This window comes from Tursiops truncatus, chromosome 12 (genome assembly GCF_011762595.2).
Source record: "Tursiops truncatus isolate mTurTru1 chromosome 12, mTurTru1.mat.Y, whole genome shotgun sequence".
NCBI classification, from domain to species: Eukaryota; Metazoa; Chordata; class Mammalia; order Artiodactyla; family Delphinidae; genus Tursiops; species Tursiops truncatus.
Window position 1 is genome coordinate 15,103,558 of NC_047045.1, and position 27,991 is coordinate 15,131,548.

General features: G+C 42.2%; 1 long non-coding RNA gene and 1 pseudogene across 1 annotated transcript; both read left to right on the forward strand.

The window, feature by feature from the left end:
- Positions 1 to 27,986, forward strand: LOC141275985 (uncharacterized). Its single transcript, XR_012324707.1, has 3 exons — positions 1 to 46; positions 646 to 752; positions 27,259 to 27,986. It is a non-coding gene; the product is annotated as an uncharacterized lncRNA (long non-coding RNA).
- Positions 21,815 to 23,212, forward strand: LOC101336595 (parafibromin pseudogene; annotated as a pseudogene).
- Positions 27,987 to 27,991: the final 5 nt, after the last annotated feature.

The window sequence follows — 27,991 nt, forward strand, 5'->3', positions numbered from 1 at the left end:
ATTAGTTCTTTCCTCTCATATTCATTTTCCGACGCTTTTGGAAAAGGTAACCCTCTCACAGAGACCTCCCCATGACTGTGTAGCCACAGAAATGAGTCTCCCAACTGGGAGTATCTGTGCTGACCCTGGGGTGTCTGTTGGTTGGGTGATAAACGTCAGCATCTGTCCTGACTTCTGTGGTGCTACGTGGAGGAGAGAAGACTACAGATTCATTAACAGGTCCAGTTCCTCCCTGTGATACCCACCAGGGTTCTTGGCCTTCCCCAATGAATAGAAATTGATTAGCGGCCAGACAAGAAATTCAGGCAAGGCTTTACTGGGGCCCCTGCTGTAGCAGGGGGGAACGAGAACAAGTAACAGGTTCCCTTGCTCGCTCACCAAGTGGCATCGGGGGGCAAGCTTGTTCCTTATATGGGGTGAGGGTAGGGGTATGTCCAGGGGTCGGACCAGAGGGGTGGGTTAGTGGTTTGCCCACCCGTTTGGTGGTGTTGAGTGCAGTACCCTGTTTTTGCTCCCAGCTCTTCAGAAGTGACAGTTGGGGTTTTTTTGGTCTTTTTGTACCTTGTTGTCCATAATTTGCCCCAACTGTGCATGCACGCAGTTATTTTTAGTCCCTTATAGCTTCTTTGTATTTTGTTGCTCAAGGAGACGTGTGTCCAGGTGCAAGCATTGCAGCAAAGGGTCCCAGGTCCCAGGTCCCAGCCTGTCTCACCTATACCCAGCCTACGGCAACCGAACAGTCTGGAACGAAGGTAAGTGATTTCCCTGGGGAAACTGAGAGTAATTGTACTTAAGATCTCAACTAGGCAGAAGACAAATGCTCAGTAAGGTAACGTATGTGCTGAATGTTCAGCTTTGTTTGGAAAAACTTTTGTAAACCTTTATAAACGTCTACATGGACCTAAGATTCTTGTAAGCTAAAGGTTGACCTCTAAAGTTTTTCCCTCTCTTTTCATTTTATTTTTAAATTTTCTGGTGTTTCATTAGTACTCTGACATTTAATTATGAGTTGTTAGAATTACCCTAGAAAGAAAATATCTCTGTTCAGACTTCAAATACGAGTACAATAATGCCACTTGCTTCATTAAGTCTTGGGCATTTTAACCTCACAGCATAACTGGCAAAGAACCAACAGATTCACTACAGTGACGTGCAGTCTCTGTTGAGATGATAAACAATACCCCTTCATATTTGAAGAGTCATTGATCATGCCAGGCCTAGGAAGAGTGAAAAGGGGAAAAGTTTTGGTTACTTTTGAAGGAACGAAGTAATGCTTTAAAAGACTGCTCAAGGAAAGACATATATTTTAAAATGTGGAGTCCCTGGAGAGATTTGCTGAATGCCACGAGCTTGGGAACTGGCAAACCATTTTTACTTCTGTGTAAGACATGCTCTGGGAACAAACTAGATAGTTTGCCGGGGAGCTGCAAGACAGTTTGATTAACTTTCTTTTCTAGGACAAAAGGCTACCATTTAACACGTAATCCTCAGGAAGCTGTGTGGAATTGAGTGATTCAGGCAATGATATTTATTCCATTTGAATTCCATTTGAGTTTATTGATTCCTTCATCTGGGAAATAGACAATCAAAAAGCATAGAACAGCTGCAGAGGCAGTAATCCAGGTGTTCCAGATTTTTGCTGTAAATCAGGGGAAGGGATATGTCTAAGTTGCTCCCATTTATAAATGCTTCTAGGCTGTTCTTTATGTGAAAAATGACTTACCTTCTAACTCCTCTTTCTGTCTTTTGTTAAGCTAAGACAGAAGCCTAGTGGCTAGCAATAAAGAAAATTGTATTAAACAATTAGAAAAAATTCTTTCCCAGGAGACGAGCTACATAAAAATATGTTGGGTTTTGTAATCAGCGTGAGCTGTGTTCTTAATATCTGAGGGATGGGCTTTTGGACAATGCAGACCTGGAATGCCAGCATTTGCTGGGAACCCATAACTGTAGGGAAGACAGCTATGATGAATGATTCCACAGCACCCCAGGTCTGTGGAACAAGAAGTTCACTTGCATTTCTGTTTATAAAACAGATGCCTTCAACCTTGATATATTTTTTCCAAACTAATTCCATTCATTAATCAAACTAAACCATTAGACTAAACCCCAAGGCTAATATGCTATAATAATTTCCCATATACGGTGCGAACGCGTTGATTTGTGATTGGGATGAGAAAAGAAGGCTTATCTTCTGTTTCCTTTATTTCTCCAAAGCTTTGTGTTTAAAACACATAAAATTCATAATTTAAAACCCTCAGTTTCTTGAGTTCGTAACACCTGATTGCTGTTCAAATAGTTACTGATGTGTAAAGGGCCTCTGCTATGGTCTGAATGTGTGTGTCCCCCCCAGATTCATACATAGAAATCCTAACCCCTAAGGTGATGGTATTAGGGGGTGCAGGCTTTGGGAGGTGATTAGGTCATGAGAGTTCTATCGTCAAGAGTGGGATTATTGCCCTTGTAAACTGGGTTCCCTTCCACCATGGGAGGAAACAAGGAGAGTCTGTATCCCAGAAGAAGTCCCTCCCTCAACCATGATGGAACCCTAATCTAGGAGTTCCAGCCCCCAGAACTGTGAGAAATACATTTCTGTTGTTTATAAGCTACCCAGTCTATGGTGTTTTGTTACAGCAGCCTGAACAGACTAAGACAGCTACACTCCAAAGAAACTGTAGAGAAAATTAGTGTTTCCATTTCTAAGCACATGAAGAGAGATGAGGGGCTAGGAGTCCACTGAGAACAGAACAACCTAACATATGCACGTGGGAAACTTCCCTCTAGCTGAAGCCAAAAGGTGTACCGCTATCACCCAATTAACCTAAAATTCTAGAAATTGTAAGTGGAATTGAGAAAAGGAGGAGGTTATGCTCCAGGTCTAAGCTGCTATATAAGCTTCCCTGGTGCCTGAGCTGTGTAACTGTTAGGGTTCAATCAGAGAAGCAGATGACTACTCGGCATGTACATACATGTATGTTTTCAATATAAATAATATATATAGCTAAAAGTTAAAACTCAAAATCTTCTAGAAGAAAACATAGAAGATCTTTGTGACCTTAGAGATGGCACATTTCATAGACAGACAAAAAATGATCATTATAAAACATAGTCCATCAAAATACAAAATTTCTGGGGCTTCCCTGGTGGCGCAGTGGTTGAGAGTCCACCTGCTGATGCAGGGGACACGGGTTCGTGCCCCGGTCTGGGAGGATCCCACATGCCGCGGAGCGGCTGGGCCCGTGAGCCATGGCCGCTGAGCCTGCACGTCCGGAGCCTGTGCTCCGCAACGGGAGAGGCTACAACAGTGAGAGGCCCGCGTACCGCAAAAAAACCCCTAAAAAACCCCACAAAATTTCCATGCATCAAAAGCTATCATTAAGATGATAAAAAGGCAAGCCACAGCTGGGAGAAAATATTTGCAATACAAATATCTCATAAAAGAGTCATACCCAAGGTATATAAGAATTCCTATAGTGAGTAATAGAAAACGAGCTGAATTTTTTTAAAAACTGCAAAAACTGAAACACACTTCACAATATAATTATAATTATATTATAAATGTAAATTATTATGTTTATATAATTATAAAAGTTGGCCAATGCACACATGAAAAGATGCTAAACATCAGTGAAATACAAATCAAAAGCATAATTTACACTAACTGGAATAGTTAAAATTGAAAAAACTGACAATACTAAGTATTGGGGAGGGTTACAAATGTAACTCTCAAACATTGCTGCTGGCAATGTATGAAGATAAGTACTTTGGGAAACAATTCAGTAGTTTAAACATATACTTTCCATATAACTAAGCAATTCAACTTCCAGGGAAATGAAAATATATTCATTAAAAAAAAAACCTGTACAAGAATTTTCATGGCAACTGGTTCCATACCTGTCAAAACCAGAAGAGAAAAACAGTTAAGGAACTAAATTGCTAAGTTATATGGCGGCATATCCATTCAGTGAAATTCTACTCAACAAAGGAACAAACCACTGTGTATCATCGTCTATGGTGCTATGTAACAAATCACCTCAAAATACAGTGACTTAAAACAACCACAATGTATTATTTATCACAATTCCGTGGGTTGAGGGAGTGGCATTCTGCTGGCCTTGCCTAGGCTGACTCCTGCATCTGTATTCAGCTGTTGCCTGGCCAGGGCTGGAGAGTCAAGAGAGCCTCACACACCTCCTGGGGCCTTGATGCTGGTGGTGGTCCAGGCACCTGCCTCCATGTGGCCCCCTTATCCAGGTGGTCTTCCCATCCTCTAGGGCTTCTGTCTCTCTATATGCAGTCTGTGTCTTTAGCAGGACAGCCTGGACTTCTTTATTTGACTGTTGGTACATAACGTAGAAGCTATAAGATCTCTTAAGGCTTAGATTCAGAAGTCAAAGAATATCACTGCCGTCCCATTCTGTTGGTCAGTCAAGTCACAAAAGCAGCCCAGGGTCATGCGGTAGGATGTAAATCCTGTCATTTGACGGGAGAGGTAGCAATTTTACATTATAAAGGGACAAAGTACAGGAAAGTGCGGGTCATAAGGAGGCTGTTTTCACCACTATCCCATTCCACACATACAACAACATCGAGTAATCTCAAAAATAATACTTTGACTGAAAGGAGGCATCCGCAAAAGGTAAACAGTATATTGCTCTGTTTATATTAAACCCTAGAACAGTAAAACTAAGCTATGAGTCAAAAGTCAGGACACGGTTGCCCCTGGTTATGGGGCCAGGGGTGGGGAGGTTGTCTGAAAACTGGGACAAGGAAGCTTTCTGTAGTGATGGAACTGTGCTATGAATTGTAGGTTACCTTCACTGCTATTAGTGTCTCTTGTCCAGTCAGCAGAGCATATAAATCTTTCTTCATTGTTCATATAATTCATTCTTTTCCATTAATTGGATTAGCAAACAATCAAATATGCTATTTATTACCTCTATTAGAAGGTGAGGAAACAAGACAGAGAGGATAAATGATGTGCTTATGTCACACAGTTTTAGTAGAGGCTCTAGGACAACTTCTGTGAAGAATTCAAAGACAGAGATGCAAATGTCTCCTTGTCCAGGCAGGGAGGATACAAAGGAGGAGCCATGCTTGGAACGGGACCAGTCGTTTACTCCCTAGGGACTGGGGAGACTGTCTTGAATTGGAGAGCTCAAGGCCATCTAAGGATCACTATTCAGACCTGGGGGATTGAGGCCCTCTGGTAATACTAGCCCAGACTTTCTGATGTTTTCAAGAGAATATAGAAATATAAAAATTTGAGTGTGTGTGTGTAATCTCCTAATTGTAAGATATTGAATCGATTTAAAAAAAGAAAAACAAGTGGGCCAAACAAAAGGACTGTGGTTCTAGCCCTCCTCCAAGGCCAGGAGTACTTACCCACGCTTAATTCTTTGCAAAATTGCAAAGTATAATTTGTTTTTCTACACATCTTTTTCCTTTTTCTACTCAAAGTTTTGTAGCTTGTTACTTTCATTGCCTAGCATTGTGCTTTTCCCAGAGCAGATGCTTAAATAAATGAAGTCAGGTTTGTAAGATTCCCTGAGTCAGAAGCAGAGCTTGAGCTATCTAATCGGGATGCTTTGGGGGGCCGACATGAGAAAAGGTAACATACAGCAACATCTGACCGTTCGCGGCAGGTGATAATTTAGGTGGTGCTATCTGTCTTTAAAAATATATTAATTTTCCCTCTGGTTCAAGTATCAGATCGACCTAGGAGCAAAGAAATATAGAGAAGGACATAAAATGCTGATGACAATCTGTAATTAACAGTCATAAACATTTCAGGCCCCCAAGGCACCTGTCCCACTTTAACCTCCGCCATACAAAATATGGAATTGCTTTCTAAAAGGACACAGCCAGCTCATTCAGTAGGGTCCCCAGCAACCTTTGCCCCAGTTATGTTGCAGCCCAGAAACCAACATTGTTAGCAGCAAACCTCAGAAATAGAACTTCAGTACTCATGCTATAGGCAGGTGTAAATTACTGGAAGCACAGTGAATTCCGTAATTTGATGGTTTCCAGCCATTTCATTTTATTTATTTTATTTTTCTATACAATTTTGGTTTATGTTTCATACTCCAATGACTAAAGGCTCATGTCAAATGGTTGAGATTATTGGTTCCAGAAATTCCAATAAGCTGGCTTTACTAACATCTGCCTGCTCTGATTTTTGAGCTCATTGGATCTGTGCGTATCACCGGGGTTCATAAATATCATATCTAAAGCCAGCCTTTCAGACGTGGAAGACAGGGAGACTCACCTCCTGTCTCCCTCCTCTCCTGCCCCCAGTGGCCTCAGTCTCTGCTTCTGTCATTTGCATATCGGTCTGTTCTATTTCTTCAGCCCAAGTGTGTGATTACACACTTCTGGAGCCTTTCCAGCCAACTCAGGAGTTTCTGGGCTTTGGTGTCTATCCCCTAAGGCAGCAAACTCAATCTACTTAGAGAGCTGTTAATTAAGTGAATTATGTCTGGTCAGGTGTTTATGAGCAAAGAAAACAGGAATGGAAATGACACAAAAAGACTGAGTAAGCTATATGTAAATTAAACAAACAAAAAAACCCAACCCAACCAAAAGAGCCTCTTTAAAAGGATTTTTCCTCTAGTCTTCAGTTTAGGTTTTCTCCTTAACTCAATTTGACAGAATACACTCGTTCTTTAGTGAGTTCATTCTCATCCCAAATATGCTTGTAAACTTGGGCAAAATGCAGAGAAGAGCTGAGAGGAATAGAAATACTGTGTATTCCCTTTACAAAACCGTTCAAGGAAACGCTGTTTACTTCGAAATAGTGTTCCAGAAAGTATGTCTGCCATCTGTAGTCCAGATGATGATGGTTGTGGTGATGAATTAAACATTTAGAAATAAAAGCTAACTGTTGTTTCTGTTTCCGAGGATAAGGCAACTGAAATATTGTTTCATTACTCTTAATGCGCAAAATAGCTAGAACTTGTTTATGCGTTATATATTCATAACTTAGAAGACATTTAAAGAAAGACACAATGATTGTGGATTTTTTGAGAGTGTGGCTTGGCACAGTTTCTGCATAGGCTATGGTGCAGGCATAGTGTGCTAAGATGTGGAGACTGCCAGAAATTTGAAAGCATTCCTATCATCACCATATCTTACTCTTCAATGAGGGATTCTGCTCTAAGATAGATTGATCGTTTCATATACTGTCACTCACCAGCATGATTCTACACCTATCAATCAGTTCATCATAAACGTCCCCATCCTTGAAGCTATGATAAGGCATTTAGAAAGCTGTTCATGATTCTTTGCTAAGTGAGATGCAAAGAAAACTAAATGGGTGTGATTTCCGAGCGCTGCCCATCAAGAATAGGCGGTCTAAAAGGGACTTGTAAAAGAACAGGGCAATGCGAATAGCCAATACATTCATAAAATATTCACAAAATCAAGGCCCGTACATGTTTTTTGATGTTATTTTTTTTAAACAAAAGAGCAAATTGGATTTGGTTGGTGGGGGCTGAAGCAGAGGAGTAATGGTGGTGGAATCATCACCTTTCACCCAAAAGTCAAGAGACAATTCCGGTATGAATTGGGATTTCAAAGGTTTTTTGCACAATCAGGAAGGCTGAGAAGGAGACATATAGGCCAGAAAATGAGTGACTGAAATCAAGCTGGACTTGGAGGTGGCGAGGCATAGAAATGGCCTATGGAGCCCAACTACGAGAATATTCAATTGAAGCAGGCTATTCACCTGCAACTCAAGATACAATACTTAGTAAACGTTTCTAGGTTCTGAGGAGTTAAGGAATGTCCCAATCTTCTTTCTGGTCTATCCACTCTTTCTTACAGACCTTTGTACTTCTCTGCCACTAACCAAAACAGCTAGTCATTCCAGTCAAACAACAGATGTTCCCGGTTGAAGAAACTAGCAAAGAAGTGGTCAAAGCGATCCTGTGTGGGTTCAAGGCTGGATGGGGAAGCTTTGGGTACTGAAGGCAGGTTGAGAAAAGCGTCCTATCCAATGGTGTCTGAAGTCAGCTCCTATAATATCATGGGAAAAAATTATTAAATGATCAGGGATTTTGCAAGCCAGTTGTTACACTCATTACTAAAAATTATATTAAAATACAATTAAATAGATTATATTAGAAACAGAGGTAATTTTTTTAAAAGCCACTACATTTTACTGTTATCTATGCTCTTGAGGTCATTTTCTTACATTGTAGCTGTATAACGGAAGTACCACAGAATGATGTGCTCCTGGGTCTCTCTCCCCAAGGCTGCCCTCAGCGCTAACACGCTGGTAACTTGAAATCAGCTACATTGATAAACATTTACCGGCACATCACTGGTCCTTGCTACAATGCAGCATCCCCAAGAGGGAGCCTGCTTTTTACATCAGAGCTGGTTTTAGAGGCAAAATAAAATCCCATTAGAAAGGAGAGTCACAGATGTAGAAAACAAACAAAACTTATGCTTACCAGGGAGGAAAAGGCAGTAGGGGTGGGGGGAGGGATAAATTAGGAGACTGGGATTGACATATACACGCTACTACACATAAAATAGATAACTAATAAGGACCTGCTGTAGAGAACAGGGAACTCTACTCAATACTCCGTAATGACCTATATGGGAAAAAAAAAAATCTAAAAAAAGAGGGGATATATGTATATGTGTAACTGACTCACTTTGCTGTACAGCAGAAACTAACACAACGTTGTAAATCAACTATACTCCAACACAAATTTTTTTAAAAAAGAAGAAAATAGACGCAAGAAATCTGTTAAGTGTAAAAAAGAAGTACCCAAGCCAACATTTCTCTGATCTTGTTGTCCATCATTTTTGACCATTGAACCATTCATTTAGAGCTATTTATTGAGCACTTTCTACCACCATGCTAAGCTCTCTGAATACGATGAAATAGAAGATGAAGTTCCTGCCCTCAGGGAGCCCATGACCGAATGCATCACCAGAGGAGCACATGGAGAGTGATACTAGAGGCTGGTATGGGAGGGAAGTAGGGGGAACACGGGAGCACAGAGGAGGGAAACTGAGTATCAAGGCAGGTGTGGGATGAACCCCATACACAAAACAGTACTTGGTGCTCACTCAAGCAGGTGACTGGGGAATCTTATAGGAAGGGAGCATTAATGTGCATGTGGTCTCTTAGCTTTGACCACGTCTTGGAGAAGCATGAGTTGCACTCTGCAAGCAAGACCTCACACCCTCTGCAGCGGATCTTGTTGGGAGGGAGCAGGTGGCACCTACCAATGGCCTGACAATGGGAACTGGATGGCCTTCCAGTCTGAGGAATGGCCTTGCTGGTAAGAAGAGCATCCCGGTCATGGAAGTTTGCCCATTCCAGGTGACAGGTAGCCTTGCAGCCCTTCCTGCCGGCAGCTCGATGCTAGGCTACCTGAGGATATCTGCTTCTTCCCATTCACCCAGAATGAGGGTGTCTGGAGGGGAAGAAGGGTGTTTTTAGAAGGAGGCCTCATCTGAGTCTTGAAGGGAATAAGGATGGAAGGAAGGACAAGCCACACCCAGGTGACAACTACCCTGACATCATGGTTAATTCCCATCTGAAAGGGAGCTAATTCTGGGATGTTTAGAAATCAACTTGGACATGCTACTATACATAAAATAGATAACTAATAAAGAGCTACTGTAGAGCACAGGGAACTCTACTCAATACTCTGTAATGACCTATGTGGGAAAAGAAGCTTAAAAAGAGTGGATATATGTATAACTGATTCGCTTTGCTGTACAGCAGAAACTAACACAACATTGTAAATCAACTATACTATACTCCAATAAAAATTTAAAGAGAAAAAAAGAAATAAACTTGGAAGGTAAGAAGAAAAAGGAAATAAAGTATAGGAAAGGGATAAATAGCATTGCCGCTCAGTTGCTGATAAGATGTTCAGTTGGCCCCTGAGATGGGCCTGGAGCTCTGAAATGATGATTAAATTTTCATCCAATTCCCGGGCAAATACTTCTAATATCAGGCAACTGAGAAGTAAATTGAAATGACATTATTAGAAATAAGTGTCTGTGTATAATAATTTGCAGTCTCTTTGCCTGAAAGAAGAAATTTCATCATCTGTATTCATTGCTTTTGAAACTGCTAAACTGAATCTGATATTTCTTCATGTTAAATTGAAGGCTGTAGTTATCAAAACGCTGACAAGTTGAGTTATTGGCTATTTTCAGGGCCCATGCAAAGAGTCTCCCATTAATAACATTCACTGTGTACATTGATAGCAGAGAATTATTTAGAGCTATCAAATGTGTTATTACAACTTATCCTGTATGCCCTAAAGAAGACATTTTTGACTTGTGGGGGAAAAGAAGGATATTTGCAAGGAGTTGACAAATGACAAAATATCATTGCCTATAATAGGGGAAAAGATGTAGCAATGCAATTCTGTAATAACTCAGTTATAATCTGCCACTCCCTCTTTTTTTTGTTGTTTTTCAACAAGGTTTACCATGCTCATCTCCCAAAAGAATAAATAAATAAATAAAAATAAAATAAGAGGTGAAACCAGAAAAGGAGAACTCAGAAGAAGAACTTTGTTTAAAATGTTGATTTATCATGTGGGCTTAGAAATCCCTACCAAGAAAAAAAAAAAGACCATTTCCTTTATTTTCTACTAAAATTATCGCGAACTGCCAGTTTAAGGATACAACAGTGTATTATGTGCCGTTAAGGAAAAAAGAAAGATTTTTTTTAAAAGTTCTGATTTTAAATATAAAGGCAGAGACTTCCCAGGCAGTCCAGTGGTTAAGACTTCACCTTCCAATGCAGGGGCTGAGGGTTTGATCCCTAGTCGGGGAGCTAGGATCCCACATGACTCGTGGCTAAAAATCCAAAATATAAAACAGAAGCAATGTTGTAACAAATTCAATAAAGACTTTAAAAAAATGGTCCACATTAAAAAAAAATCTTAAAAAAAATAAATATAAAGGCACTGGTGCAGAGGTAAACATGGGGTTATTATTACAGGATATGGAAGCCTTGTCTGCCGAATAAGCACCTCACACTTCCTTTTCGGGATGTGATTGTCTGCAAAAATAGTTCTCAAGCCTATTGTATATTTCAGCCCATAAAGTATTTTGACAGATTCACTGTGGACCATTTTGGACACATCCCTTCCTACGTGATGCTACACAGATATAGCTATATTCCATACCCCCACAACACAGAAACACACATGCACAGCCCAAGAATGAATGGAGAAATGACGATGCCTTTCAGTGCCCCTCGTCCACGTGGTTGACGTGCATGGTATTATTCCTACATCCCAAGTACCATGCTGGGCACTAGGAGAGACACAGGAATAATATACCTAATTCCTGTCCTCAGGAAGGTATCTTCCTGAGAGACATAAAAAATAGCAAGTCACAATATAATGCAGTAATTTTGATATGGAGGACGGTGCTGTGGAATTACCAGAATGAGGACGTTCATCCTGCCCAGAGTCAGGGAAAACTTCACAGAGAAATTGACACTTAAAGGAATGGATTTTTCCAGGCAAGAAATAGGAAATGCCTGGAATTAATAAATTTCAATTAATTCTAAAAAATAAACACTATAGAAACACACTCCAAAGTTTTCCTGAATACCAGTACACAGACCACACAGAAGACCTTTTCAGAACCCTGAGCCATCCTTCTGAAATCTTGGGTTGTTTGTTACCACAGCAAAGCCCGTTTTATTCTATCTAGTACAATAGATAGAATGGGTGATGGTCTTGTTGGAGCCATAGATCAGATCATGGTACATGAAGATGAGGATGGAGTTTCCTCAAGAGGAGAAGCAGCTCCCAGAATCAGTCATCTTGGGAAATAAACAGGCCTGGGATAAGAAGGATTTTGTAAGCAACTTAGGAGAGAAATTTTTCTTTCTCTCTGGGGCTAAGGGTCTAAGGCAGGGAAATTTCTGGAGCCTTTCTGATATTGGGATGAGTGTATTGGGGGAGCATAACAGGCATAGAACCAATAAAGGAGAGAGCAGTGCCCCATCTGGGGGACACCAGTAACAAACACCAGCCTCTACTGAAGGCCGGAGAACAGGGAATGGGGACAAGGTATCCCAGAGCAGCCTGTCCTTGATTTGGTATCATTCTTTCCCGTCTGAAGCATAAGTAAAACTAAAGATGCTAAGCACCAGAAGAAGCCTCTGTCGCTGGCCTCCCTTCCTGAACTCAGCGAGTTCCAAGCCGCAATTTCATGCTGCGAATGTTCCACGAGGGTTACTCAGTAGGAAACATGTCATTCTGTCTGCCTGGTTGTCATCAGGTCCTGTTCTGTAACAGCTAGGCTGCAACATTAGCCGCAGTAACAAACAGACCAAGAACCTCAGTGTCATAAAACAGGAAATGTTTATTTCTTATCTACATGCTTAATGCATGCATTGGGTGGCCTCTGCTTAAAGCCATCCTCTTTCCAGGCCCTTAAAGCTCTCCGCCACCAGCCGTGGTGTATGACTTCCGCTGGTCCAAAGGATTCGACACACGGGGAAAGGCAGCAGAACAAGTGTGTGTGTGCAGCCTGATGGTTGCCATGGACCCCGCACATCCCCCAGGAAATCTCTTGAGTTCCTCGCTGAAGGGTCTATGGTTTTAACTGAGCAAACGATAATCAAATTTGAGATGTGCTGAGCGGGGCTGTTAGCTTTCCTAACAGAGGCAATTCTGTAAGGACGGCTTGGTGGCAGGTAGAGAAGACAAAGGAGGAGAGGTAAAAGAATAAGCGGAGAGGAGAGGATGAGTGAAGTTTAAGAAGCAAATAGAGATATAAGAGAAATGAAGGCAAGAAGGAGAATCAGGGCGGTGGGTACCACCCATCCTTGCTCCAGGTGGCTTTGGTACAACTTTCTCCTCCTCCGATGCTCCCGGATGTTCCTTTCTGTAGGTCCTGACTACTTAATCAAACAAAGACAGACCCCTAGACAAGAGGCAGAAGGGAAGCGGAAGAGGGTGTGGGGATATCAAAGACGCCTAAGTCTGGGCTCTCGAAGAAGGATAACTGGAGAAAAAACAAGGAACGATAAGGGGCCAAGGAAAACGGAAGCGGACTCGGAGAGTCTAAAATTCGGAATCTGCTTAAGACAGGGAGACACTGCAGCGGACGAAACTGCCAGTCTGTTATTTCAGCCTCGAAATATCAGATTCTTCCCCTGCCGCTCTCTACCTGGGGATGATGGCAAAGCTCACACTCTTGAGATCATATCTGGGAAGAAGATGACTGCTTGGGAATTGGTCATCCCAGAATAAATACAAGGGACCCTTGGCGTGGTGCTTTTGGGGTTGGCCTGCCCTGAACCAGGCGGGCTGGTCATGCCCCCAAGCGCAGCCTCTCTCTGCCCATCGTTAGACACGTGCCCAGTCTTATCACCTCGAGATGGCCCAGGGCTTTAGAGAACATGCTGGCCTTGCTGGGGAGAGGTGGGATGACCGTATTCCAGAGAAAACCTTGCCCTGACCCATGAGAAAGAGCTTAAGTTTGTGTAAAAAATAAAGCTTTTACAGCCTCACAAACCTGGTGCTAAAAATATCATTTTAATGTAACCAGAGCTGCTTTCTGTAGCACTTTGCTAGCAGAGACTATCAGACTATCACGCATCTCTATGAGATGTCAGACTGTCTTTTCATGTAAAAACCATGAAACTGTTTAATTGAAATCCACTCTGTGAGGAGTTCTGAACGGATGTGTATTTGCCTGGAAAAGTAACAAGCCACTCCCCAAGGTGCTGTTAGACCTCAAAAATGGTAGCTGGGTTTTGCTCACATCAAAACCTCTATTTATCACCTTTCCATGACTTAATTGTGGAATTGTGTTTTAAAATTTTACATGAAATAGAAATAGTTTCCTATTTCTATTTCCAGTCACTGTTCTAAGCAAGAAATCTTAGAGCACAACCAATGGCTTAAATTCTCCCTCATCGTTTGATTATCTTCTCTTTTTCTGAAATTAATACTTCCCTTTTCTTCCTCCATCCACAAATACAGTATTTCCTTACAAGCTGTCATACTTTACACAAGGCTGCCATAAACCTAATCAATGCTGTTGTGTGAAAAAAAGGGATGAGGGTTCATTCTTAGATACAAGAACAGATGGATTGTTGCCAGAGGAGGGGCAGGGGATGGGTGAAATGGATGAAGGGGGTTTAAGGTACAAACTTCTAGTTATAAAATAAATAAGTCCCGGGGATGCAATGTACAGCATGGTGACTATACTACTAATGCTGTATTGCATATTTGAAAGTTGCTAAGAGCGTAGATCTTAAAAGTTCTCATCACAAGAAAAAAAATTTATAGCTATGACAGTTATTAACTAGACTTACGGTGGTGATCATTTCACAATATATGTAAATATCAAATCCTTACACTGTATACCTGAAACTAACATAATGATATATGTCAATTATACCTCATTTTTTTTTTTTAAAAAAAAGGATCCAGCCCAGTGGGTGCCCTGCTTGACAAGCCCCAGTGTCTGAGAGAAACAAAGGGCATCCCTTCCTTTGGGAAGGTTCCTACTCCAGGCTGCATGGCTTGGTGAGCAGAGTATTGGCTTGATTTCAAGCCCCACGTGTCCTTTGGGTAGACACCTGTGTGAAATACACAAACTGCACAACTGTGCATGCCAGTTCTTACATGTTCTTACAGGATGTGTCTCCTTGGCTACATTTGATTGGTCCAGGGATGGCTTCTTATATAAGCCAGGCCAATCAGAGCTCTTCTGTGGAATTTTTTCCAACTAGACCCAAGAGAGTCGGACCTTCTCTGTTGGTGAAAGTCAAAAGATGAATTTCATGAGCTATTGGAGACTGAGATTCCTGCCATTTGAAAAAAGCCATCGGTAGTGAAAAAGAATGAAGCCAATGCACAAGGAAACAAAGGCGAGGGACGGCAAACACTCACCTGGTTCCAGCGGTGCCTGAGACCAGTAGCATCCCTGTCCTCGTGGTGGGTGGTTTGGCTGTTCAGCTGTCGCTCGGATTCCATGAGTCAAAGACATCCTTTTTTGCTTCAGCTTCTTTGACTTGGGTTTGCAACATGGCAACTTGAGAGTCATGAAAAAATGCAGCAGGGCTGCAAAGAGCAGCCGTATATCATGGCAGCCACTGCATCCAGACGTGCCTCCAGCCTGCCCAGGTCACCCGTGGCCAGCTCCTGCAGCCTATGCACAGAGAGGTCTGTGCTCGTTACGTGATTAGGAGGCAGCAACTCCGTATTTCTAGCAGTTGGCGCTTATCCAAGCCTCTAGACCTCAGTTTCCACATCTGCAAAATGGGAATTTTAATAATTCCTATTTCATAGATTTTTTGAGAGGATTAAATGAAGTAATGCATGTAAATATTTAGGACAGGGCCTGGCATCTAGTGCTCAATAAATGTTAGATCTGATTATATTATTTTATTATTTCCAGTGTCATATGGTGCATGACATAGGATAGGCACTAGTAACACTAGCCACACTAGCTGCAGTGGCTACAACAATCTCATTTTAGCCTTAACCCCATGGCTAACATTCTGTGACCTTAGGAAAGTTATATGTTTATTTATTTTTTTTGAATCTCAGTTTTCTCATCTATAAATGGGAAAATAATAATATTTTTGGCAGGTTAATTGAAAGATAACATGAAATGATGTGTATAAACAAATTTCATGAACTCAAACTCTATCCAATTATAAAAGATGAAAGATTAGAAAGATGAATCTGTTTGCTTCTTTACAGTGATACTAATATATCAGTATTTTAATCGCTAAAAAAGAAGTGAGAACTTATAAACTGATATCTTCTGTTGAATGCAATAGGTACCATATGTCCTAAAAACAGCGATATTTTTCTCCATTGGAATCAATAAAACTGTTTTTACTTTGGGGAAAAAAATATGTCCTTTAAACATTCTTGTTTTTCTTCAATTAGCCCTCATGCACAAATTCTGCCTTCCCCTCAGGAAGACTGTCTGAGAATTTTGATAGTACCCCAAGCTCAGTCTGGGAAAACAACAATTTTACAATTTCAAATCAAATCTTGGCATGATGTTTAAAACATTAGCCTGCCTACAACAAAAGAAGCCTTAGATCGAACCATCTGTTTTCTAAGCATGCTAGCCTTTGATAAGTGGAGATTTTGAAAATAAAACTGAATATAATCATCTCTGGACCATTTTGGTGAGAGAGTAGACCCACCAGAAGAAAAAAAAATCTATTGCTTTTTTCTAGCAAGTTTGCAGATCTGAATGAAGAAGACGGTTAGCAGGGTAAATTCAAGTTAAAGAATTAAAAGTATGAGACCATATAAGAACAGGCAAGTTGAACACAATGCTACAACATCTCGTTTCTGTTTTAATTTAGAACATCACCGTCTGTTCTCTGTCACAACCTCCTCCCCTCTTAACCTGAACATTAGCAAGAAAGAAACTGGAAAGTGTGGGGATTGGAAAGAGCCCAGGTGTCTGACTCAGGTATTTTCAAAGCTGGCCATAGACCTGCTCAGGGCAGCCCCTTGGTGCTGTGGTTGTGAGGTTGAGGTAGACACCCTCCAGCTGCACCACCTTCCAGCAGCACTGTCCCTTGCTTCCTTGCTAGCAAAATCTCAGTTTTGCTCAGGTCTCAATATGACTAATCCTAGGCTATAACTCAGGATTGGTGTCTGTCAACTCTTTGCTACTAGAGGGGGCGGAATGACGCAGTCCTGGCCAATGTGATGTCAGGGGATATGCTGGGGGCTCTGAGAAAGAGCTTCCTCTCAGACAGAGGGCGAAAGGCCCATGAGTCCAGCCCTCTGTCCTCCCCTTCCCCTTCCTTCTTTGAACACTTTCGTGTAGATCTGATGCCTGGAGCTACAGCAGACCATTGGGGAGCCGCGATGGGAAGACAAGGCAATCAGAGAGACTGAGGCAGTGGCCAAGCCATGTTGAGCTGCTGACACACTCTTGAAACTCCCACCTCTAGACTTCCTGTTACATGAGTAATTAAATGACTTTACTGGTTAAAATACTGCTAGGTGTTTCGTTACATGCAAGGAAAATCACACAAACAGAGAATAGGGTTTTCCCCAAAGAATTTTACCAGCAATGTTACCTCTTCTTTGTCCCCTTAATGTTGCTATACATTTAGAACCACAGAACATCAGAGCTGAAAGTCACTCTATGTCTCCAATTAACATGGTCAAGAAATTCAGACGTGGTTCCTCTTTTTTTAAAATATTTATTTATTTATTTACTTTTGGCTGCGTTGTGTCTCCATTGCTGCACGCGGGCTTTCTCTAGTTGCGGTGAGCGGGGGCTACTCTTCGTTGCGGTGCACGGGGTTCTCATTGCGGTGGCTTCTCGTTGCAGAGCACGGGCTGTAGGTGCGCAGGCTTCAGTAGTTGTGGCATGCGGGCTCAGCAGTTGTGGCTCGTGGACTCTAGAGCACAGGCTCAGTAGTTGTGGTGCACGGGCTTAGTTACTCCGCAGCATGTAGGATCTTCCCGGACCAGGGATCAAACCCGTGTGCCCTGCATTGGTAGGTGGATTCTTAAACACTGCACCACCAGGGAAGTCCCCCAGATGTGAGCCCCCCTTGATTGAAGTGAAGAATCTTGTTAGCGTAAATGCCTATGGAAAAGGAGAAAGACGAATTAGACATTTGACCTTTGGTGTGAATGACTCTATCAAAATCATTCCCAAGAAGCAGGTTTGCCTGTGGACAAAACACATTAAGCGTCAGGAAATTGAGGAGGTTATCTCTTAGAAGGAGAAAGGTACAGAAAGGGGAATCAGAGGTTCCATGATCAGTATCTTCAATTTTTTATTATTTTTTAAATTTTATATTGGAGTATAGTTGATTAGCAATGTTTTATTAGTTTCAGGTGTATAGCAAAGTGATTCAGTTATACATATCCATGTACCTATTCTTTTTCAAATTCTTTTCCCATAATATCTTCAATTTTTTTAAGGCCAGACCTGAAGTAAAGTTTTCCACGAATGTCATGTGAGATGAAGAATGCATTCTTGCAAATTGCTTTCCAAAAATGCACAGTAAGCAGCTCGTCCATAGGGCGTGAGACCTCGGGCCTCACCATTCCTGGGCTGCTGGGCCTTGCTCTTGGCAACAGAGGCTCTGGCGCTGGCAATGGGGAGGTCACTAGGTTCATAGAACCTCATGAAAGAGATTTACAAAAAACCACAGAGCTAAAATAAATACTATTATAGGGGTATCAGAGACCAGTTTCAAAAGCTGCAAATATTTTCTGAACTCCTGCCATCTGATTCTCCCATAGCCATGTAGATGCAACCCAACTATTCAGTTCGTTTGAATTGTTAGTTTACAAGATTTTTCTTGAAATGTTGACAATCCCTTCTACTTTTTCCCCTCAGACTTTTATGAAACTCAAGAGTATTTTGATCAGAGAGAATATAGTCTTCTAACTTAATTATAAAAGTAATACACGGGTACATCCCTGTCTGTCCTCTGCATTGCCTAGCCCTAGCTCTATTTAGCATAGCGTGTGGAACATAGTAGATGCTCAATAAATATTTGTGGGCTAAATGCGTGAAGAAATGCAGGAAACTTAGAAAAAGAGAATTTTAGAGAAACTCCCTCTTTACATAGGGATTTGTAGACAGTCAATTCTTGTTCCATAAATGTATTTTCTATTTATATTTTAAGTTGTCTGTTTCTTTTCCTATAAAGGAGGAAGCCTATGGGACTTGTTATTTCCTGAAAATGGGAATACAGTTTTTGACTGTATTATCCTCCACTATAATAAGGGACAGACGGATGGCAAGCTGCTTCCACAAGTTTACACATTGCTGGAAACAAATCTAAGTTTTCTAACTGCCACTACAAATTCCTCCACTCTGCTATGTAGGTCAGTCTAAGACATTTGGTGGAGACTTTTTGTTTTTTTATTTTTTTGTTGTTTATTTATTTTTGGCTGTGTTGGGTCTTCATTGCTGCGCACGGGCTTTCCCTAGTTGTGTTGAGCGGGGGCTACTCTTTGTTGTGGTGCGCGGGCTTCTCATTGCAGTCGCCTGTCCTATGCGGAAACAGACTCTAAGCGCATGGGCTTCAGTAGTTGTGGCATGCAGGCTCAGTAGTTGTGGCTCATGGGTTCTAGAGGGCAGGCTCAATCGTTGTGGTGCATGGGCTTAGTTGCTACGTGGCACGTGGGATCTTCCCAGACCAGGGCTCGAACCCATGTCCCCTGCATTGGCAGGCGGATTCTTAACTACTGTGCCACCAGGGAAGCCCAAACATTTGGTAGAGTTTTATAGTTCAACTAGAACAATTTTAAAAACTAAAGGAAACAAAGTAAGTAAATAATAAACGTTCTCCTTCAATTTCTATTACACGGGGCAAATGTAAGTCATGACATATTTTCTTTGCCCACTTGCAGAGTGATTTATGCCCTGATGTCACCAAGCTTGTTTCTGGGGCTGTTGGAGTTGGACGTGTAGCTCTGGAAGTAAATGAAGAGTCTGTCATTGAAACTCCCTGGAAATGTCCTCATTAGCAACATAATTTGGCAAATACGATACTGATGCCACTGTACCAATCCCAGGTTGGTGTATACACCATTCCAGTAAATCACCTCCTGCAGACCCTCTGCATGGTCAGGGCTGGGATTGTTACTCAGAAACGTTAGGGGAAAAGAACTTAGATAGAGTTTAGTTTTAAATTGTGTCTGGCAGACTGTTATAAAATGTTATTACAGCAGTCCACAGGGAGCCACAAAGGGATGCAACAGGACCTGAGTTCAAATTACAGTCAATTTCTGAACATGGATGTTCCCATTATTTGTACACTGGATTATCTTTACCTTTGGCAGAATTGTCCTTGGGAAAAAACAGAGAAATAAGGACAGTTTGAAGTTCCAATTTTCCCATCTGATACTGGGTCACCATAAATGATATGATAAAAAATAAAGAAGGATGAGGTGATGGGAGTGACATTTTAAATAGAGTTCTCTAGAGGAGAGGTGTCTCTGAGCAGGGAAGTGGGTGAATTGAGGATCCAGCTTTGGGCTGCCTAGAAGCAGCAGCTCCAGGCTGTGGGAACAGCAGGTGCAAAGGACCTGGGGCAGGCTTGTACAAGAGCAGACACAGGCAGGGGAGTTGTGAGAACCAGCCAGTGTGGCAAGCAGAGTGAGCAAGGGATTGAGTATGTGAATCATGTCAGAAAGACACCTAGAGACACAGTTGTGCAGGGCATGGAGGCCCCAGGAAGGACTTTGGGTTGGTCGGTGCATTTAGAGCGTATTGGCAAAAGAGTGACACAATCCCAATTGCCTTTTAAAACTCTGGCTATAGTTTAAAGACTAAACTATGTGCATGTGTTTTGGGGGGGAACGCTAAAAATAGAAATGGGAAAACCACATAGGGGGTTATTATAGAAAACCTCCCCAGAGATGACTGGGTTTGGACCAGAGACAGGATTTCTGGCTGGGTTGGATACGGGGTGGGAACAAGAGAAAAATGAAGGATAACTCTGGTTAAGATCCTCATCAACTGAGTAGGACTATAGTGGTCCCTCTTATTTGGGGGGATCTGTTCCAGCACCCCCCAGTGGCCCTGCGGATACCTAAATTCAAGGATGCTCAAATCCTTTATATAAAATGGCATGATATTTGCATATAATCTACACACATCCTCCTGTATTCTTTAAATCATCTCTAGGTTACTTAAAATACCTAATATAATGTAAATACTATGCAAATAGTTGCCAGAGTGTGGCAAATTCAAGTTTTGCTTTTTGGAACTTTCCGGAATTTTTTTTCTGAATATTTTCAATCCACGGTTGGTTGAATCCACAGAGGCAAACTCACAAGTATAGAGGGCTGACTGTATTTATTAAGACGGGAAAGGTGAGAGAAGCAGGTTTAGGTGGACATGAGCAGGTCGTCCAGAGGCCAGTTTTAGACAGGTGAAGTGTGAAATCTTTGGAGAACCCCTCTTAGTGAAGGTGATTGCTGTAGATAGGCACTTTGGACCCTGCTCTTATAAAAAAATGACATCAAGAGGGAAAAGGCCTAGTAAGATGTTCTCATGTGGCTTTCTGAGGCCTCACAGTGTGGGACGCTTGGAGGCCCAGCTGCTATCATAGGCATGGCCAGCTGTTAGTACTGCTGGTTCATTGAGGTGCTGATGCCAGGGGAAGACACATGTGCTCAGCCTCCTGCAATAGTACAACACCCAGGAGATGGTGCTGAAGGCCGACACAGTGACTGCCAGGCATTCTAGCAGCCCGAGAATGCCGAGACCAACTATGTGGTCTGGGAGACTGGAAAGGAAACCAACCCAGAGAATCCCACACATTGGAGTCTATCTTATTCCTACTTAATAACGTGCACCTACCTCATCCTGCTGTTCATGTCCTACTGCAGCCACCGAAAATATTCCCATGGTTAGAAGACCTGACTGGAAAGACGAACTTGGATATCTCGTGGTGAAACAGCGACATCAACAAATATAGACAGACATGCCCCCTAGAAATAGGTCTTTGGGGATCTGCTCAAGTTAAACGAGCAGCAGATAAAGTTTTAGCAGAAGCAGAGGAGCTGTGAATTGAAGATGAAGAGTGGGTAACCTTGATAGAGATCGGCCCACATAAAAAAGAATGAAATAGCAGCAGCACGGATGGACCTAGAGATTATCATACTAAGTGAAGTAAGTCAGACAGAGAAAGACAAGTATCATATGATATCACTTATGAATCTAAAAAAAAAAAGATGCAAATGAACTTATTTATGAAATAGAAATAGACACGCAGACATAGAAAACAAACTTATGTTTACCAAAGGGGAAAATGGGAAGGGATAAAGTAGGAGTTTGAAATTAACATATACACACTACGGTATATAAAATAGATAAACAACAAGGACCTATTGTATAGCACAGGGCAATATACTCAATATTTTGTAATAACCTATAAGGGAAAAGAATCTGAAAAAGAATAGATAGATGACAATCATTTTGCTGTACACCTGAAACTAACACAACATTGTAAATCAACTATACTTCAATTATAAAAAAAGAAAAAAAAATCCTAATCCAAGCATTCATTTTTCTCATCCTTAAAAAAAAAAAGAGAGATTGGCCCAAAGTATGGACTGTACAAACAGAACAGATGAGGTCTTTGTCTGAAGCTAAGTCTGTGGAAAATATTGCTGCAAAGTCAAAATTAAGGCTAAGAAAAGATCTCTATCAAGACTGATCTAGATGATGATGTAACTGCCCTAAATCAGAGGTGTTTGGGGGATGCTGAGGTGGAATGTACCTGAACAGTGGACTGGCCCAAATACAGCACCTGTGGATCCCGTGTTACCAAGTACCCTTTCCCAGCTGCCCGAAACACACAGGACCAGGAAAGAGTCCAAGGAAAAGAAGAAACACAACGCTTCAAAACTGACGCTACACCACCTCCCGCAGGAGGCCACTGAAACCAGTAACAGAGGAGGATGCCTCTGCCCATGAGACTCAGGGTCCTGAACGTGGTCAGCTCCGAGACCAATTTCTCAAGCCAGGCTTCCCTCAAACCAGAAGAAAGGATCTCGAGCATCTACCATCCTAAGTCAGGCAGCGATACCACATTGATAACCATGCTTAATGCAAAAGACTTTCTACAGGATCTGAAATGTGTCCCATCAGATGAAAAGCAAAAGCAAGGCTGCCAATGAGAAAAACTATAATTCAGAGAAGGAAAGAGAGGATGCTGCCAGAGGGCAGGACAATTATTGTCCCAGTTCCTTATGGAGTAGTAACCAGACCCTTAGGTGCATTTCTTTTTTAATTAAAAAAAATTGTTTTTTAAAAAATGTTTTGGCTATGCTGCACATCTTGCGGATCTTAGTTCCCTGACCAGGGATTGAACTCAGGCCCTGGCAGTGAAAGCACGGAGTCCTAACCACTGGACTGCCAGGGAAGTCCCTAAGTACATTTCTTAAGAGTAGGAGACCAGGTTGTACCAGTTTGGGTTCAGGGTCCCTCCTGGCAGTTAAAAGATTGGCTGTGGCTTTTGCCTGATGGTTCACCAGTTGATACATTTGCTAAAGCTAAAGATGGTCTCAAGGATGACGAAGTTTGTCTGCACCCAGATGTTCAGCAGCGTGATATAACGGTATTAGAACTCTCAGCTATCACAAACATCCTGTGGATAGATCACTCTTCTTACAGCTCTGAGAAACCTTTACAGCTACACAGTAAAGCACACATCCCACCTGAGATTCTGAATTAGTTGGTTTCTCCTTTGTCTGGAAATTGGGATTAAGAAACATGGATATATTTTATACAGGGGATATATGTATACGTGTGGCTGATTCACTTTGCTGTATTGCAGAAACTAATACAACACTGTAAAGCAACCATACTCGAATAAAAATAATAAACGTTTAAAAATTAAAAATTTTTAAAAATTAAAAACATGGATATACCTTGACCTAAAGGCTAAGAGTCAAGTTTTATAAATTGACTAAAAACTTAAAAAAGATGAAGTTCACAGATTGCTCTCTTACAAGACCTAATTTAACCCTTTGTGGAGAACCCTGGCGAACATACTTAGGTTCTGTGACTTTTATCTTTTCCCGTTACCTCCCCCAACTTCTGATAGTCTTTATTTCTTCATCGTCCCAGAAGTCCCTCCTCTCCTTCCCCCTTGGGTTCCGGGCCTGGCACAGAGTAGACGCTTCTTCCAAACTACCACCACTGTGGCACAGGGAAGTGCAACTTGAGAAACAGGATATTGTTTGTTGTTCTTATTGCAAGTTTTGTGATGACCACGATTGCCATTTAGAACATGTTAGCCTCACCACTAGCCCGTAGTCTAACCTCTGAATGATCTGCGTCTAATCACAGAGCGGAGTGGTAGGGCCGTAAATGTCACCCCACTCCATGGCTCTGATATGTGCCCTCGTTAAGGTCGAGGAGAGGAAAGTTAAATATCAGGGTTGAGCTCCTGAGCAATCATGTCATTTCTATTGATCATCTAATGAAAATTTATGGCATTTCACAGTGAAGAGATAAGTTTACCTGGGGCTGCCGGCTGCCACAGCTGTCCTCAGCTGGCTACAGCCAAGAAAGGCTTTCACCATAACTTTAATTTTAACTTTAAGATTCTCCTGTTACCAGGGGGAAGGCGGGCGGGGGAGGGATAAATTGGGAGATTGGGATTGACATACACACACTGCTGTATACAAAAAAAAAAAAAAAAAAGTGCTGAAAACCCTGCTTCTCTGGAGCAGTTTCTCAGAGTCATCTGGGAAGTGGACTCCTGGACTACTCCTTGGTTTGGCTCAAATCTCTTTTCTATTCTTATTATTGATTGTTTATTGATTATTTTTGTTGACATTACTCAGCATGTTTTTTTTTTTTTTTTGCGGTACGCGGGCCTCTCACTGCTATGGCCTCTCCTGTTGCGGAGCACAGGCTCCGGACGCGCAGGCTCAGCGGCCATGGCTCAAGGGCCCAGCCGCTCCGCGGCATGCGGGATCTTCCCGGACCGGGGCACGAACCCGTGTCCCCTGCACCGGCAGGCGGACTCTCAACCACTGCGCCACCAGGGAAGCCCTCCACCTGCCTTTTGTCTGTAGAAAAACTTTAGTGAAAGAGTAAATTTAATCAGAGAAGTGAGAAAATGCAGAAAGAAAGGAAAACAGTCAAACAAGACAAAATAATAATTGTTTAGTCATTAAACAAAGTCAAGGACCTTTAGTTCCTCCTCAAGGGCTATGGAGAAATATTCTGAGTCATATCTTTTGAGCTGCTTTGCAGATACTAAAACCTCCACCAGGTGGAAGAAGTTAACTGTATGCTGACCGACAGCACGTAGACCCCAGACTGGTTGATGATGTTGACCCCCAGTTACCTCACCACCAGCCAATCAGAAGAATGCCCATGAGCTCATCACATCCCCCCCTCAAAACCCCTCCCTCACCCTTTTTAAAACTCTTTCCTTGAAAGCCTTCGGGGAGTTCGGGTCTTTTAGGCACCAGCTGCCCTGGACTCCTTGCTTGGCACCTGTGCCTGCAGTAAACGCTGTGCTTTCCTTCACCACAATCCGGTGTCAGTAGATTGGCTTTACTGTGTGTAGGCCAGGGGACCCCAGTTTGGTTCAGTAACAGTTTGGGTTAATTACTTTGCCTTCACCAGTACCACGGGGGGTGGTGAGGTTCAGATCTTTAGCTCCCTTCCAACTCAAAGAGCATCTATTCCACTCTGCAGTAAAAAGCCCATCTTGTTTATCTCCCTGTGGATATCCAGGATGAGTCATATACAGACATCATAAATTCTCCTTCAGGACATTAAGGTGATATGCTATGAAGATTTTGAATCATGAGTAACAGTAACATCTCCCGATGTCGTAGGTGTGACAGATGAATAAGCGGTGCTAGTTAGGGTGAAAAATGAGCAAGGCTTGTTACCTGTGCTTTGTTTTGGCAGTGATTTGAGCTTTTCTTTCAGGCATGAAGAGGCGATGGCTATAGAAATGTTTCTTTTAAGGCTTGTTAAGATTGGAATGTCACATTTCAACATCTGTATGATTTATTTAAGAAATAAGAGTGAGACGAGCCAGTTTGTATGGCTGAGGATGAATTTGAACATGTCATACGACACATCACTTCTGAAAATCAGATGCAGAAAGCAGGTTGATACAGTGTGTTGGGGTTCTGTGATGTGCGCTGCTAATGTTTCGTCTGCACACACATGTTTGCGCGCACACACACACACACACACACACACACACACACACACACTCAAGACCTTGGAATCAGTCCTTGCCAATGCCTGGGGATGTACTTCGACACTACCTTTGCATGCAGGGAAATGTCCTTGTAATTAGTCTTATGAGACACTGTGAAATATTTCAGCAAAAGATAAAACTCTAAACAGAATATATTATTCTTCTGAAAAACATGTGTCCTTTAACAAGCTTAAGTCCTTTTTCCCATGCTACCTTGGGATGAGAACTCTCTCGATCAGAAAGGCTTTTATCTGCAGTTTGTAGGAGGCCAGCTCTGCCGTGGTTCCCTCATGCCAGGTCCTCCCACAGGCCTCGGAGGCAAGGCCCAGCCGCAGCCTGACTTGTCTTGGTGAATGTCTGTCATCCTCTTAGGAACTCAGCAAGAGAGGCAGTTTTGGCAGGAAATGTCACCAAGCTGTTTTCCATCCACTGCCCTACCTGTGGGAGATGCCACAGGCAGTTTCCCGTGCCTCCTGGGAACCAGGGGACTTTCCACCTGTCCCCTGTCTTCAGAAACAGATGCAGACTCTAAAACTGCTTGGTTGTGGTCCTCACGAACGGAGTGTCCCACTGCTCATGTCACCAGCATCGTTGGGCCCTTTCTGTTTGGTGTAGTCCTGTGGGACTGGGACACAGGTAGCTGACGCACGCTGATCTTGTCTAAATCCACCTGGGCTCGATGTCTCCTTCAAAGTGCGGCAAGCCAACCTCATCACGTTCTAAGTGGCCACCACACTGCTGCTTGACCACTTGGTAGAAAACCTGATCAACAGTAGCTTAAGAGAGGGAGGATGTTTATTTTCCTCACATGCTAAGAAGTCTAGACATAGGCAACTGCTATGTTCAGTTAGCAACATGATGTCAGGGCTGATGTCCCTGCAAAAATTCTGCAAGCTTCTTGGTCACAAGATGGCTGCTGCAGTGGCAGGCATCACACCTGCATTCAAGGCAGGATGAAGCAGTGAAGGCAGGCACCAGCTATCTTGTCTTTTTTTTTTTTTTAGGAAGCAATAGCTTTCCCAGAAACCTGCGGGCAGACTTCCCCTTGTGCATTATTGGCCCTAACAGGGTCACACCACTCTGAACTTCAATGGAGGCCAGAGATCCAGTTTTGCAAGAGAGGAACTAGATTGACATGATTGGCCTAGAGTAGACCAGACTAGTCAGAGTATACTGCTGAGCGGGTCTCCTTGCCTCTCTGAACCAGACAGGAGCTCCATTGGTGAAACAGAGGGGAGAACGGGTTGGGTAGGCAACAACCGTGTTGCCACTTGAACCAGTGTGGTGAGTCCCAGCTTTCCCCACTCACGAAGACCAGTCAGCATCTGAGTCCACTCTCTCTCCCTGCTTGTGATTCAACTTTAGCTCATACTTGAACTGGCCAGTGAAGAGGTGATTTGGGGCCTTGTGAAGACAATTTCCAGTTCTGCAGAAACTGTGAGACTCACCTAAAAGAAAAAGCTATTAGAGTTGCCATGATCAAAGACTATAGACACACCAGCCCTAAATGCCTTTTCAGGCCTTTTTTCTTTTCTTAATTCTAGAGCTGAAATACCAGAGCTGACATCAAATGGTTAGAAGAGAGTGACATTAGGTAGACATCGAGAGTCTGAAGCCACCACAAGCTTACTCACCTTTGCAGAATTCTAACCATAGTAAGTTTCCTTCAGGTAAGAGTACTATATCACTTCTTATTTAGTTAAGAGATAGTTGGGATTATTACCTGTGTTTTGGCAAATTGATACAAGAAAAATCAAACTATCTTGCTAACAATGGACCTAATCCCTCAGGAGATAAGCTATGAGAACTTAACCTACCCTTACCTTCCCTTTCATTTGTCAAACTCCTACACATCCCTCAAGACCCTGCTTAAAAATAACTTCCTTTCACAAGTTTCTCAAAGTTGGTCAAACCATCTGTAATTTTATAGCCCCTTTTCATATTTCTCTTGTCACTCTTACCACTGGCACCCTGGAATAATTTACTTATCCAACCATCTCACCCACCAGATCAGGAACATTCCCAGGGGAGCAGTTTTGTCCCAAACATTTAGCACAAGGTGGGAAGCACAGTAGTAAGCTCTCAACATATTTTTATTGAATAAATCTATTTAAACTTTGAATAATTACTAACTTATAACATTAAAATCCTAACTTTTTTTAAATTGAAGTGTAGCTGCTGTACATTATATAAGTTACAGGTGTACGATATAGTGATCCACAAGTTTTAAAGGTTATACTCCATTTATAGTTATTATAAAATACTGGCTATATTCCC